Raw genomic sequence first — 8368 nt, forward strand, 5'->3', positions numbered from 1 at the left:
TCATAAAGGTTGATGTATTAATCGTTAATTTAAAATTGTATTTCCTAAAGTATGATTTAGAATTAGTTGTTTGTTGAGTATAAACAAGCACCTTTTCTAATGATCTCCAATAATACATCGAATACTCGCAGGTGAGGGATGGTGGATGCGCACTTCTGAGGAGTCCCATAATAGGACGAAACGGCCGTCCAGTGTTTCCAGGTTTTCCATGGTGGTCTAGCTTCAATTGACTCATGATTTCAACTATGAAAAAAGTCTTTTTTTATTAAAAACTATACACACCTGGTACTTTCGTATCATATTTGACACTGTTTGGAATAGCACTCCTTTCACTGATCTTCTGTCTTCTCATTTGCGACTTGGAGGGTTCTAGCGTTCCAATGCTCAAGTTATGCACCTGTATATCAAGAATCTAAGTTCTAAGTATAACAATTATTGGATCTTTTAATCTTTTTTGTGTGACATCAGAATAGAACATAAATGAAGATTGGTATACACTGAATTATTTCATTACGAAATAGCCTTAGTGTTTTTGACAGAATGTATTTTGCTTAGTAAATCGTCATTACTTCATATTAAATTGTCTACATTATAGCAATCAACCAAACAACATTTAAGGTGGATAATTAAAAAGACAAAACGTGACTTGAGCTCCTGTTTTCTTCATCACAAAATATCACTACGAAATAGTTCCCAAAATTACTTCCTTCACATTAATTAAGATATTTAGGGTGGATAAAAGACAACTTATAAATGGTTTGAAACTTCTGTAGAGCAATACCAAAATTGATCTTGTACCCCAAAACGTTTCATATTTCGAATTATTTACGTACGGTTATAGATAAACCACTTATTTTCATCCACAAATCAGTAATGGAAAAAAACTTGGAAATAATGTTCCAATTGACTCACGCTTTCAACTATGATAAATACTAAATTTCCACAAAACCCCTTCTGATAATTAATATAATCATATGCTCACCAATGACTTCGAGAAGTATATCTAGGAGCTCTAGTGAGAAGCAGTGACCAGTGGAGTTCAAAACCACGTCTGTTGTGAGATAGGAACTTACTGAAGACAATTGGTGAATGGTTGCTCAACTTCGTGGATCAGTTGAAGTTAGACATTAACACCGTTGGATGCCAGCTCAGTGGTCTATCGGTTAAGGGCTTCGGCTCGAGACTGTTAGGTCCTGGGTTCGAATCTCGCGAGAGCGGGTTCGTGGATGCGCACTTCTGAGGAGTTCCATAATAGGACGAAGCGGCCGTCCAGTGTTTCCAGGTTTTCCATGGTGGTCTAGCTTCAATTGACTCACGCTTTCAACTATGATAAATACTAAATCTCCACAAAACCCCTTCTGATAAATAATGTTTCAGTTAGTCAGATGAAGGCACTCATGCAGTACCAACAAGTGATTTCTGAAAACAGCCAGACTGTTGAACTTCAACAACCTAGTTGTAGAGTAAATAACACTTAAAAATTGTCGATGTTTTAATTTTTTACTACTTTGAAATTGTAACATGCTCATGTTCTGTAATGAAGTATCTATAACAAAAATAAAGGTTTCATTATCAACTGAGGTTTGAATAATATTGTTTTACTATATTTTCTGTTTTGAAAGGAGTAAAAATACTGGGTAAGACGGCATAAATTTATGGTATTTTTAACTTATTATAAGTTTGTATCTAAACTTGTCTGGTAGGTAAAAGATCGCAACGAAAGAACAGTATCGAAATTCTGAAAGAAAAGAAAGACATATATTCCGTCAAAGTTTTCAAAATGTACTTAAAAGTTTCGGTGCTGCTGAAAATGAAACTCAGAAAATCAATGTTGAGAGAGATTTTCACAATTTTTTTAAAAGACTGGTTGCACAATACATTTTGCTCAATAATTTCACACATATAACTAATGTTTAGAGAACCATATTTAGATCCCTTTAAGCAGGAAGAGAAAAAGTATTGTCCCTCTGTTATCAAGGCTTTTATATCGTGAACACGACTGAAAACAAATTGGAAGAATTCCGACATCTGCCTGTCAGTAATAGTTATCCGATTACAATCATTGAATCTAACTTCTGGCCGGAATGACAATAAATAATTCTCAGCAAAGATGAATAGTGGCTAGCACTGGAATCGAGGACGCGCATTTCGTTATACTGGGGACTCGTCAGCTGGATGTACCTGCATCTTAGAGGATGTTTACAAGGTAAAACAAGAGCCTTTTTTGTTTGCTAAACTTGAGAGAGATAATGTTGCACGCATCTTGAGAAACAAAGTTCTATAATCTTTATAAGAAATGTTATATTCTACTCACCATTGTATGGAGTTTTTAATTTGGCCTTCGATTTGTGGATGTGTCAAAAACAAACTCCTGCTTTGAGCAAAGACGATATGTTCACAAATTTATTTGCTTTAGTAGAGAAGGTCTCTCTAGTCATTACCGGACTGTCAAAATTAGTATAAAGGTCAATCGGTAGCATGATTCTTTAACAGCTCATAAATTACGGTTACATCTATCAACTGACAAAGTCTCAAAATTACTCTCGTTGAACGAGATGTGTAAAAAGTGATATAAATTAAAATGTATTGTACCACAGCGGCTTCAATGATTAACCGATTCATTCCTACATCTTATATTCTTCTTATATCTTTTAGAGCACTTTTTCAGTAGACTACTGCATACATTTAGTTAATATAAACCTAACTATACAGATTCGATTAATGACATCATGGGAAAGAAAACCCTCCTGCCTGGACAGTCTTTGTTTTCTATCGATGACACAATCGGCCGCTCTATTTGGTCGTAGAATTTTCATACATTGTTTAAGTGTTTAAAAAGAATGATGTTACATATCCTTATATTTTTTTCTGTTGAGCAGTGGTATTTTAAACCAATTTGTACCAGTCTCATGTAAATTATAACCCCAGACGTTCTATTCGTTACTGAAATCTCAATATTGACAGGTGACCATCAACATGAAATTTAATTTTGAGTCTTCTTGTTGACTGCTTGTATATCACTAATATCGAGCAAAGTGCACTGAGATACCGAGTCTTCTCATTCACATTACAATGTAATTTGATTGACAGGAATTGATAAAATGACTTGGTTTACTAATCACTGTTTTATTATTATGACAAACTATCGAAAATGTATATGAATAAATACATTTACCATACAAATTTCTCTGAACTTAAACTCCCAACATAGTATGTTTAGTCTATCTAAACAGTAATAAAAAATACTTTTCATACACCTCATTGAACCATCAAATTATGAAGTATGTTCAAACTGTTCTTTGGTATTTAAACAAGATTAGTTACTATTTATTGATAATAGTAGTAGGTATAAATTACTTCGTAAGTTTGTTTAAACGTGAGCGATTTATTTAAATTTTCATTTGTGAAACATTTTATTCTTTTCAAAAAAGTGTATTTTCGTATTTGGACAGTCATTGAGTGAGACATTTACTGAAACTTGCACGACATTTTTCACACATCATATATGCTGATTATCTTACCAAAATTTCCCTATATTTTACAGCACATAACTCATATACACACTACAACAAATTCCTCATTGAGGATATCTAACGACATTGGACAATATATCAAGCATAGAGTTAATTTGTGAATCACATACTAGTATGCGATAATTTTGGTATTTGATTATTTCCTCTGAAGCAACTTTGACCAGATAGTTGATCAAAAATCTGAAGTGATTTAAATTTCAGTCTCAACGATTGTTGAGATTATATTTTTTATATACTTTCATACCGATACCATAAACAACTGTAGTGAAAATATTGTATAGAATTTAGACAAAAGTTCCATTAAATGAGAAAACTTTTTACAAGTTAATGGTTTCGTTCATTGTTTCTGTTTTCGAAAAATGTAGAGATCGTACATTCATATCTCATGATACGTGTTGTAGAGGTTAATGAATCCCCAAAATCGATAGTTCTATAAATGTTCGACATTGGATGCTGACCACATTAGTCTTGATGGATTCACCTAGCTAAATGCTCTCGGTCATGTATCCGCAGCAGATCACTAGTGGAAATGCCGTGCTAAACTTTTCCTGTGATCGCTAGCCATTTTAGATCAGTTACTTCTCGATTTATTGTTAATCTATGAAATATGTATTCGAACGCCCTCACTTCTGACCTTTGATTTCACTGGGTTGGCACGATTCAGTTAAGAAGGTGTTACTAGTTGAGGCGTTGTCAAACTCTAGATACGTGTAACATCTTCAATGTACAGGGTCTTATTTTAAGGTAAAATTAAAACTATTTGGTCCAAAACCTACAAAAATAATCATAATGTTTGGTTTTGCATGTGAGAATTATTTTAAATCTGATAGAATAAAAGAATTATAGATGACACATTTGATGAATTATGTATGATTTAGGAAACTTGAAAGAAAGCATATTATGATAAAACTCTCAATAATACTCTTATGCTTATTGTCAGTTTAGTGCCTAAACTCTTCTATATATACTATAAGATCGTAGTATTCTTAGTTGTAGCTCAAGATACTGTACATGCCGGATCCAATTTTGGTTTCATACAAGTTTCACAAGTAATGACTTCATTTTCTTGTCATAGTTAAAGTTATACTGAAACAAAACAAGATCGACACTAGTTGACCAATAATTCATTTTTCAGATAATTTGGAAATTGTTGGGGTTTTAAAAAGATGTAAGGTGCACAGCACAAAAAACTAACACTGATAACTGAATAAAATATTTCATTGAAGGTAGTTTCTGAATTAGTGTCTTAATTGTTTTCTATTATAATTTTTAGTAGGAAGTTTTATGAACAGTAGAACTCTCTGATATTCAAACAAAGAAAGTTTACTCTCATATAGAATTCGATCTGAAAGTGATTCATAGAAACTAACTTCAGAATGTCGTACTAAATCGATCAATCAGATGTCTGCTTTTTAACTTCAGTATAGTGTGGTGCATAGAACATGAATGAGAATTGACTTGAAATGAAATGGAGCACAACAAAAAACCTACACAATTGGATCAAAATGTTTTAATAACATAGATCATTAATTTTAATATGTTGTTTCCGAGTGAACTATTTACCAGCTATCGAGTTTACTTACCTTGATATAGTTTCGTACTTCACAATTAGTGGATGAAGCGTACATCAGAGAGCGATAAATTACTTGAAAAAAGGATTCGCGATAGACCTGAAATGAAGATTTTAGCAAAGTACTTAAAAAATTTATGCTCAAAACAACCACTGTAAAGACTTCCAATTATGATTGCCTTCATGAAGTCAATGAAGTAATAATTTCTATGTACATTATTCTCAGACAGATGCGAATTTCATGTACAGTGCTTTCGATCATGTTCACAGAGCACTCTTTGACATTCAATTTAGTCCTTACATAATCCCTGTATATGAGTTGAACAGTTTTCTTAATTAATAGTTAATACATAGAATCGGACTACTTTTAATAATCACAATACCATTGAAGTGAAATGTCAAGTAACATCCCATTAGTCATGACATTGATCTGTGTTAGATATACGTCAAATTTTCCTCATGGCTAGTCTACAGTCCTGATGCGCAACTTACCTAGAATAACCCTGGGGCTGGTAATGGGTGAGTTTGACTTGTAAGTAATTGAACTTAAATTAGAGGACAATCACATTCACTGACAAATGATCTAAGCGAAACTTGATTGGTTTCCATGAGGATAAACGAGACAACTGATTTGCAGAAGTTTTCATAGATCAGAAATTTTAAGGGAGATGGAGTCTGTTCTAAAATCAGTAGTTATTTATTATTCTAGCTGGTATAAGCTGCCGCAAGATGTTGATGGTTGATGCGAGTCATCAGATGTAAGAAGGTAACGTATATCCCAAAGGACGTATGGAGCCTATATGTCGAACTGCTAAAGAATAAAAAACCATGAGAGGTATAAAGGTATATTATTGCAGCTACTCAGTGTAAGGCACGAAGAAATACTCAGACCAATAGAACAACGCAATAGTGAAACCTTGAAAAAACCCACAAAAGATTAGATCCAAAGATTGTGGAGGAAACAGTTAAAGTAGGCGGCACCTTCATTCCAGCGATACGTTCACAGAAGTACTGCACCTGGCTGTCTCGGTGAGTAATCATCTGGATCTACCCACAATAACATCACATCATCATGTCACTGAAGGATAGCTGGGAGCTACAAGAATGTCAAACACCATACGAATTGAGTACTGGATTCTCACGAGAGAAGCAGTACTACGAAGAATGAACAGTAAATAAACAGAATGAAGAAGGAGATATGTCCAAACAGGGCAACAAACAATGGCTTTAACTCGTAATGTAGGTTGGAAAACAATGATTACCCATTTGGTCGTATGTGGCTCGACTCGTTTGAACCATTTGTTTTCGAGAGAAGATAAACTCTCAATGGGTATGGTTGTCTGTCCGCCTGTCTGAGTGTAAGAGCAGTGCATACTCAAATATTCAACATTTTATCTGATGATCCCTTTATACTAGCTCATTTTAGGCTTATAACATGATAAGCACTCCAACGACGACGTTTGATAATCGAGAGACAAATCTGGTGTGGTGTTAGTCAGAAATGAGAACATTTGTGTAAGAACTAGAGGATGAATTTGTAAGAACTTGTTACATCCAGACATCGATCTGAAATTCAACTCTTTTCAAGCTAGTCATCATGCCTGTCTGTGGGAAAGGTCAATAGGGATAACAAAAAGAGTCATGAATCTGGTAATTACTGTACAATGGTTAATGTTCAAGGAATTAGGAGCTTTCCCGAGCGAGGCCTGGAGGATTCAGAATGCCTAATCACTACAGATATTAACGGATGATGTTAGACACCTAGACCCAATGTTATAAATTCACTTCTCAAAGACGAATGATCACATATAGATAACTCTAAATATAGCTATATCCCTAAAAGTTGGAAACCTTTGCGAAACCTCTCAGAGCTGTTTTGAAAAGATGGTTTAAGGTGTATGTAAACACTCTTCGAATGAGTAATAAATGGATGGGAAAGTGTTGAATTTCACGGAGTGGAGATATAGTACTCATCGCTAACAAGCTGACCTCTAAGTATGGGTATTTTGTTTGATCCTCAGTGTTCAAATTGGTGAAGATGAACTTGTAAGAACAGTAAATTTCCGAACCAGAAACCCTTTGCTTACTACAAATATGTGAAGGTCATGTTTATTGGATAGAGTCGACGAAAAACAAAGAAAGAGCTGACACCAAGAGACATTCCTACTGAATAACAGTTCTCAGTTGATGACTGAGTACAACGTGATTCAAATTATTAGGTACTCCATCAACGCATACTTAATTAGAGCCAATCAATTTGTCATCCGCATTGCATAACTGTATCATATTTGTGTGATTTTACATTGTGCTAACCTGAGTTTAGGGTTTTGTGTTCTCCATAGATCCTCGGTTTCGTCTTTTATATAATTTATATTGAGCCCACTGGATTCAGTAGCTAAACATGGCAACAGGTATCCTGAGTTCACTTCTTATTTATTAACTATTCATACCTAGTCATCATTTTGCTATTTCTACCTAGCATTTCTTCATTTAACTCTTAGTCATAGCTGTGCGCAACATTACATCTATATTGTAAAAAATCGAAGACTACCAATCAAGGGTAACAAATCTGGTTACGTCAGAAGCAATGCTCGTTTAATTTAACAGTATCCAACATCAGACAGCCGTAGTCGGGAACTGCACCTATAAGTTGTGCTACAGAGCCAGATTATCAGGACATATATCAGAGTGGCAGTGACAAAAGAACGGTTAAGCATCTTACCGGTCGCTCAGATGAGGGTACCCGAATGCGTGTCAGTGTTCGTGCTACTTCATGTTCTGGTATGCAAAACTCAAGGAAATGACTCAACAACAGTCCTATTTAGCCCTGTGGTTCACCACTACAACTTATTTTCATTTTATTATGTATATATGATGTGACTCAGGAAGCAGCGTTTGTTTTTGCTCTTCACTGACGATGAAGAAATTTGGAGAGACGTTTGAAATTATTATGACAAGCAAATTACTCAGTATGGTTAAACTCGTCTTCAAGCTCGGTGGAAGAGACCCGACTTACTTTCAATCCCAAAAAGTTTAAGGTAGCCGATCTGCACCTACAACTTATATGGTTCACCCATTGAGGTGTATCATGTTCGGAAGGATCCGATTTTCTTGATACCGTTGGAGCTTTAGGTACAATACGGTAAAAATTTGACACAAATTCTACTCTTTCATGCGTCATCATGTCTTGAAATTTGCTGGTGGCTTAAGTGTTCCAAGCAAATCTCCCGAAGTCCACCAATAGGTAGCCTGACATATTCCAAAC

Source organism: Schistosoma mansoni, chromosome 4 (assembly GCF_000237925.1).
Source record: "Schistosoma mansoni strain Puerto Rico chromosome 4, complete genome".
Classification (NCBI taxonomy): Eukaryota; Metazoa; Platyhelminthes; class Trematoda; order Strigeidida; family Schistosomatidae; genus Schistosoma; species Schistosoma mansoni.